This window comes from Hevea brasiliensis, chromosome 4, assembly GCF_030052815.1.
Source record: "Hevea brasiliensis isolate MT/VB/25A 57/8 chromosome 4, ASM3005281v1, whole genome shotgun sequence".
Classification (NCBI taxonomy): Eukaryota; Viridiplantae; Streptophyta; class Magnoliopsida; order Malpighiales; family Euphorbiaceae; genus Hevea; species Hevea brasiliensis.
Genome location: NC_079496.1, coordinates 16,720,929 through 16,729,459, shown reverse-complemented (window position 1 = coordinate 16,729,459; position 8,531 = coordinate 16,720,929).

Below are 8,531 nucleotides of genomic sequence, written 5' to 3'. Positions count from 1 at the left end.
ATGTCCTTGTTTCAAAACTTAAAGATTTCAAAGTGATAGTTCCTGAATCATTGCAAGTAGGAGGAATAATAGCAAAACTTCCTCCTAGTTGGAATGATTATAGGAAGAAATTACTACATATCACGGAAGATTTTTTTTTCTTGAACATATTCAGAAACACTTGCGCATTGAAGAAGAGACAAGAAATTGTGATAAGAAATTTGTTTCTGAATCTACTACAAAAGTTAATTTTGTGCAAGGAAGTCATAATTTTTAAAAGAGAAATTTTGGAAGTAAGAGAAAGTTTTCTGAAGCAGCAGGCAATATTACTAGTTATGGCAGCAACAGCAAATCAAAGAAAGGAAGAACTTGTTACAATTATGGCAAGAAAGGGCATTACAAATGTGAATGCAGGTTTCTAAAGAAACATAAGAAAGAAGATACGAATAATAGTGCTCAGAATTCCAATAAAGCAAATATAGTTGAACAAACTACTGAATTGATTGCAATGATATCAGATTTGCATATTGGAATGGTAACAGAACTCAATATGGCTACAACAACCAATTCCAATGATTGGTGGTATGATTCTGGGGCTACTGTTCATGTTTGCAATGATAAGACTCAATTTAAAAATTATGAAGAAGTTGTAAATGGGTAGAAAGTTCTAATGGGCAATCATGATTCTGCTAAAGTGGTGGGAAAAGGAAGTGTTGAATTAAACTTCACTTCTGGAAAGAAGCTATTATTAGTAAATGTGTTGTATGTGCCAGAAATAAGGAAAAATCTAGTGTCTGCTAATCTATTGTGTAAGAAAGGTTATAAGGCTGTTCTGGAGTCCGATAAAATAATTGTGTCCATAAATGGACTATTTGTGGGAAAAGGTTACTCATGTGATGGAATGTTTAAACTCAGTATTAATAATAATATGAATATTTACATTTTATCTTTGTTGAGTCATCTTTATCTTTATGGCATGATCGTTTAGCACATATTAGTTTTAAATCTTTAAAATTTATGGTTAAACATGGTTTAATTTCATATATAGATGATAATAAAAAATCTTGTGAAATCTGTATACAAGCAAAAATGATTAAGAAATCTTTTCCAAAAGTTGAAAGATCTTCTAAGTTATTAGAACTTGTGCATTCTGATATTTGTGAATTAAATGGAATATTGACTAAAGGAGGAAATATGTATTTTATAACTTTCATAGATGATTTCTCCAAATATACTTATGTTTGTTTAATGAAAAATAAAGATCAAGCATTCCAAATGTTTCAGATTTATAAATCTGAAGTTGAGAATCAAAAAGGATTTGAGAAGTGACAGAGGTGGTGAGTATTTTTCTATTGAATTTTCTTCATTTTGTGAAGAAAATGGAATTATACATCAAATTAGTGCACTTTATACACCACAACAAAATGGATTGGCAGAAAGAAAGAATAGAACCTTAGTAGATATGCTTAATTCTATGCTTGTGAAATCTAATTTGCCAACAAACTTATGGGGAGAAGCTTTACTTACTGCTTGTCACTTACATAATAGAATTCCCTCTAGAAAATTTAAGATTTCTCCATATGAATTATGGAAAAATAGAAAACCTAACTTGAATTATCTAAGAGTATGGGGCTATTTAGCATATTATAGAGTTCCAGATCCTAAAAGGACTAAATTAGGTCCTAGAGCTTTGAAAGGAGTTTTTGTTGGTTATGCCGAAAATTCCAAAGCTTATAGAATTTTAAATTTAGACTTAAATGTAATTGCAGAATCTAGGGATGTTGAATTTATTGAAAATAAATTTCATAATGACCCTATACATGAGCCCATGAATAGTTCAAGTCAAAGCAATGGTTCTAGTATTGATATTAATTTTGAATTGACTTCTAGCAACAAAAGAAAGTTAGATTCTTCTAATAAAATTAGAAGAAGTCAACGTATTAGAAAAGAAAAAAATTTACATCCAGATTTTATATCTTCTCAGGCTATTGTTTTTCTAGTAGAAGGCAATAGGTCAATTGTCTTTAACAAAATACTAATTTTGTTAAACATAGCAGATGATCCTAAAACGTTTCAAGAGGCAATGACTACAAGGGATGTGGCCTTTTGGAAAGAGGCAATTAATGATCAAATGGATTCATTATTATTTAATAATACATGGGTTCTAGTTGATTTGCCACCTGGTTCCAAACCAATAGGATGTAAATGGGTTTTCAGAAGAAAATATAACACAGATAGATCAATTCAAACTTTTAAAGCTAGATTGGTTGCAAAGGGTTTTAAACAAAAAGAGGGAATTGACTACTTTGATACATATGCACCAGTGGCTAGAATAACCTCTATTAGAGTACTTTTATCTCTATTAGAGTACTTTTATCTTTAGCATCAATATATAATTTATATGTACATCAAATGGATGTTAAGACAGCCTTTCTAAATGGTGACTTAGAAGAAGAAGTATATATGGAGCAACCAGAAGGATTTGTTTTACCAGGGAATGAAAGAAAAGTTTGTAAATTAATTAAATCTTTATATGGTTTAAAACAAGCACCGAAACAATGGCATGAGAAATTTGATTCTGCAATTTTGGAATATGGCTTTAAACATAATAGTACTGATAAATGTATTTATTCCAAGTTTACAGATCATTTTGGTGTGATAATTTGTCTTTATGTTGATGACATGCTTATAATTGGAACAAATATCGAAGGTGTGAATGATACAAAGAAGTATCTAACCTCAAAATTTAAAATAAAAGATTTAAAAGAGGTAGATACAATCTTAGGTATCAAAGTAAAAAAAATATAGTGGGGGTTTTGCTCTTTATCAATCTCATTATATTGAGAAAATATTAAATAAATTTAATCATTTAAAAGTCAAAGAAGCAAAAACTCCATATGATGTTTCTTCCAAATTAATTGAAAATTCTGGCAGGGCAATTGCTTAAATTGAGTATGCTAGTGCAATTGGTAGCTTAATGTATGCTATGCATTGCACTAGACCTGATATTGCTTTTGCAGTATGTAAATTATCAAGATACACCAGTAAGCCTAGTATTGAACATTGGAAAGCAATTTCAAGAGTTCTTGGTTATTTAAAAAGAACTATAAACTTTGGTTTATTTTATAATAAATTTCCAATTGTGTTAGAAGGTTATACTGATGCTAGCTAGATAACTAGTATTAATGATAATCAATCAACTTCCGGTTGGGTTTTTATCTTAGGAGGATGTGCTATTTCTTAGGCATCAAAGAAACAAACTTGTATAACCCATTCTACAATGGAATCAGAATTTATAGCTCTAGCAGCAGCTGGTAAGGAGGCAGAATGGCTGAGAAATTTTTTACTAGATATCAAGTTGTGGCCACAACCGATGCCTGCTGTTTCCTTACATTGTGATAGTCAAGCAACAATGTCTAGAGCTTATAATAAAATTTATAATGGAAAGTCTAGACATATTAGCTTAAGACATGAGTATGTGAGACAATTAATCTCTAATGGAATTATCACTATTACTTATGTCAAGTCTTGTAATAATCTGGCAGATCCATTTACAAAAGGGCTCTCGAGAGATATGATAAAAAATACATGTGCTGGATTAGGATTAAAAATATTCCATTAAATTTACTAATGATGGGAACCCTACTTTATAATATTATTACTAAATAAAGTTTAAAGGGTAACAACAAGTCATTAGTAAATGTTGTAATTAAGTACTTAGTGTATTAAGTTAATGGAATGAGGATGAGTTTTTATACTCTTAATGAAGTTTAAAATTATTACAAAGGAAACTTCACCTATATGAACATAGGAAGTGGTGCCGCTTCAACAAAAATGAGAATAACTTTTGTAAATGTTCATGAAAACAGGAGGTAGCACAAGGCCATATTCATGCTAAAATTTTGGTGAACTTTTTAAGTCGAACTAATTGATTCATGTGTGTAGTATTTCTGGTTCTATTTAATAGGAATCTAGATTTAAGCTAAGGCCACCATGATTTCTTTAGAACTTTGAAATACTTATACTAAGGAAAAGTTTAAATCGAAAGATACTTTTCATTATGCATGAAACAATGGGATCTTACAATACAAGCTAAGTGGGGGATTGTTATAAATAGCTTGTATGTTAGATAGTATAGAGAGAAAGAATTCATATATTGTTAAAATATAAGAAAGTGAAGGAATGACAAGAGTGAACTATGTATAGAATTATATATATATAATTAAATATATATTATTCTATTATGACACTTGACAAGTATATGTGTGAAACAAAATAATTATCATATTGTAATTTTCGTAAATAAATTACGAATAGATGTGTTTATTAACAAGGAGATGTGTCTGTTAATAGACAGACATGTCAATTCTATACAAACAGTCACAACTGTTTGTATAGGTGTCTGTTAATAAACCGACATGTCTATTCTATACAAAAAGTCATAACTATTTATATAGATGTTTGTTAATAAAGAGATATGTCTATATAAATAGTCACAACTATTTGTATAGGTATCTTTAAATAAACAGACATGTCTATTACACAAATAGTTGTATCTATTGGAAATAGACAAATGTGTATCTAGTAAAGGTGCCATGACTTTTCATTCTTTATAAATAAGGATGAGTTTTTCAATTCAGATATATACTACTTCTACTTCTTCTTCTTTTCTTCTAATCTCTCTAAATTCGATTCGTATAAAGAGTTCTTAAAAGAAATCTTCAGGAGTTGCTGTTTGCAGATTTCAGGCTTTGTTGTATCCTGGAGGTATATTGCCATAACCTTGCAGCAATCTAGTAGGGGCAATTAATACCTTAAAGATAGTGATTCATCACGCCTCAAAGCCTATTCTACACCCACTGCCTCAACAGGGAAGGTGGAAGAGCTCTGAAAACATGTTGTCATTTTTACATCCCAAAAATCAAAGTTATCATCAGCAAAAACAGGTGGAACAGTGACTTAGGCTTGTTAAGTTTAGCTATTAGATAGAATTAGTACCTGATAGTTAATATCTGATAGCTGGTAACTGATTGTAACTAATATATTTTAAGTATTTGATAAAATTATGTTCAATCGTTACTATTGATACATAAAATGACTAATAAGGTATATATCGCATTGTTTATTTTATTATTGAAATAGAATATAATTATTAATTTATTATATCATATTATTTATTTTATTATCAAAATTAATAAGTAAAAATAAAAAAATAAAAAAAATAATTTTAAAATAATATAGTATTTAAATATATTTATTTTTAAATTATGAAAATAATTTATTAATTAAAATGTTTTATATTTAATGATGGTGTGATAATTTAAATTTTTTTTATATTTTTATAAACTATATAACAGATACGATAATAATACATTTAAAATAAACTTTTAACTTCATTAAAATAATGTCGAAATGTTCACAACACTTTGAAATACATACGGCCCTTCCTGGATGCAACACGTCACTTTGAAAGAGTGGGATTAACCGAGGGTGTTTTTGTCAACACACGAAATAAATATGCGAATTTTTGTGTTTTAGCAAACATATTGGTTCAGTTATTTGTACATCTATCAGTTATTAGCTACATATGATAATTGAATCATACATCCACCTAATCCTATAAGTGGTCATGGTTTATTTTGGGCATGGAGTTGAATCAGTTGATTAAATTTGGAATGGAAACCGATCAATGGTTCATGGTTTTAAATCAGACGGAAACCTTATTATTCAGGCCTACCTTCTCTCAAACCACAATCAGACCAGAACTGTTGGTTCAGCCCATTAATTTAGTTCAAACTAGGAAAATAAAAAACATAAATTGAAAGTCAAATGGAAATTTAATGTATAAGCTAAATTGTTTGATTATTATAAATTGTAATATATAAGGCAATTTAACCAACTATTTAAGAAAAAAGTTTTGAGATAATTGCCAAAAAAATCTGTACTTTTCAAAATTTTATAATTCTACCCCCTATTATGAAAATTATTAATTTAATCTTGAACTTTTTAATCCTTGTCAATTCTATCTCACTGTTAAGAAAATTATTATTTCACTAACAGAGATGCTACGTAATACACCACATAAATATGACTTAGTTGCAGTTAACATAGAAAAAGAAGAAATATCTTTGAATGAAAGCAAAAAAGTATGTTTAATTCAATATAAATAACTTGTGTTAATATATATTTGACAAGTTGCACTTAAACAGTTCTTTACTGTTGATAGATAAAATAAAGCTATTGGATTAAGATATTTTAATAGACTTGAAATATATATTTTTGGGTAGGAACATATTATTTTAGTATATTAATATGAAAAGTATTTCATATTAATGAAATTGCATTCTTATGTGGCACTTACATGCTATCTCTGTTAGTGAAATAATAATTTTCTTAACGGCTGGGAATTAGTAAGGGTTAAAAATTTTTGGATTTAATTGGTAATTTTTATAGTAATTGATAATTTTCATAGTATAAGGTAAAATTGTAAAAATTTAAAAAGGATAGTGTCTTTTTGGAGTTAACAAAAAATTTTTTGATTAATTATAATATGATTAAGGAAATTTGAGTAAAAAAGTAAGGAAAATATTTTAATTACTTATTTTTTATAATATAACTATAAGTAAGGTAATAATGTTTTGACTTATAATTTAAAATAATTAAAAGGCTGAAATCAATACGTGCAATTAGCATAAATATGCATAGGAAATTATCATAATTAAAAAAGAAAATAAATAAATTAATGTACAAGCATAAGAAATTAACATATTGAAAAAAAGGAAGTAATGTAATTAGTTTTTCTAATTTTCCATTTAAATATTTTTTATTTAAAATAAAAAATACTAACTTAATTTTTTTTAATAATTAGTTTGACACTTAATTAAATTTTTTTTTTGAAAAAAATAATTTTACTAATTTGGAATTGGAATCACTCTCGAATCATACCAGATAGGGATGGTAACGAGTAAGATACTCACGAAATTATTCTACCCAAATCTAATTATTATTCTCAATATCCGAATCTGTCTCATATCTAATTAAATTTATTCTAAATTACCCAAATCTGAATCAAATCAGATTATAATATACATAAAATATATTTTGTACTAATAAATTATATTTTAAAAATTAATAATTTTATAAAATATTTAAATTCTATTTGTTTAAAATATAATATATTAAAATTATAAAAATTATTATGAAAAAAATATATTTTATATTTAATGCAATTGGTACCTAACATATAAAACCTGAACTCGACATGGGTGTTGTATATTAAATCCAAACCTTCTCAAACTTGATTATATATTACCATAACTTGTCAAAATAAGGTTTCATCAAGTCAAATATTCAAAAATTCCCAAGCTATTGCCATCCCTAATACTGGAATGGTTGAGGACCAATTCCTTTAACTTGGATTTAGGTTCCTTTAGCCATGAACTGGAATCAACCCGTGGCTACTCCTACTTGACCTTGGTTCCATAAATGAGTTGGCTTTGAAGAATGTACATTATGAGTATGTTTAGAGATGGTAATTTATGTCGTGTTATGTCTAAACAGGCCGTCTCTCATTCTGATATGATATATGATTATGCTCAACTCAAAACACGACACGATTATTAATCATGTCAAAACTTTCAATCTGAACACGACCTATTTATTAAACAGGTAACAAGATATGACTCGTACAACCCATTTAATAAATAGGTCAATTAAACAGGTCACATGATACAACCTATATAACATGTTTAATGACTCATTTATTAAATAAGTCACTTAAACAAGTCATATAACACGATCCTCAAAACCCGTCTAATGACTCATATGATCTGCTTACCTTAAAATTTGAGAAGATTGCAAGGGAGAGGATAGGACTTGAGCTTGGCTCTATCCAATACTCGTATAATTAATAATCAACTGCACTATACTTCAACTTTGTATATAATATTCTTAATATATGAATTACATCTATTTATAATCATTTATTTTATTAGTGTATTTGTAGAAATTATTTTATAATCAATATTAAATTTTTATTACATTTATTCCTTTAATTTTATTTCTAAAAATAAATAAAGTTTTGTTTTCAAATATTAACCATATTAGAATAACTATCTAGTTTATTCATATATAAATTGAGGAGTTATAATAAAAGGGGCCATATCAAGTATAAATGAACAAAAGTAAAATATGTTAACCTGATTAAGTGGGTCAACTTGATTAAACTCTCAAACCCATTTACGACTCAAACTAATTTATATTAAATTTAAATCTGTTTAATTATGTGCCGAGTCATATTTAGTAATCAAATTATGTTGAAAATGATAAACTCTAAGTATATTATTACAATCTAAGCCTGGCCTAGCTTGAATTGGGCCAGGCCTTATTTTTATTTATTTATTTTGTTTTTTGCAGTGGCCTTATTCATTTCCTATTTTATCGCCGGACAGGCTTCAATTGCATTTCCATGGTGCAGTTGGCAATGAGCATTCCACCAGTCATTTAATGTTTCCATATCGGGCAGGTAGAAGATATGCCCTAAATATCGTTGA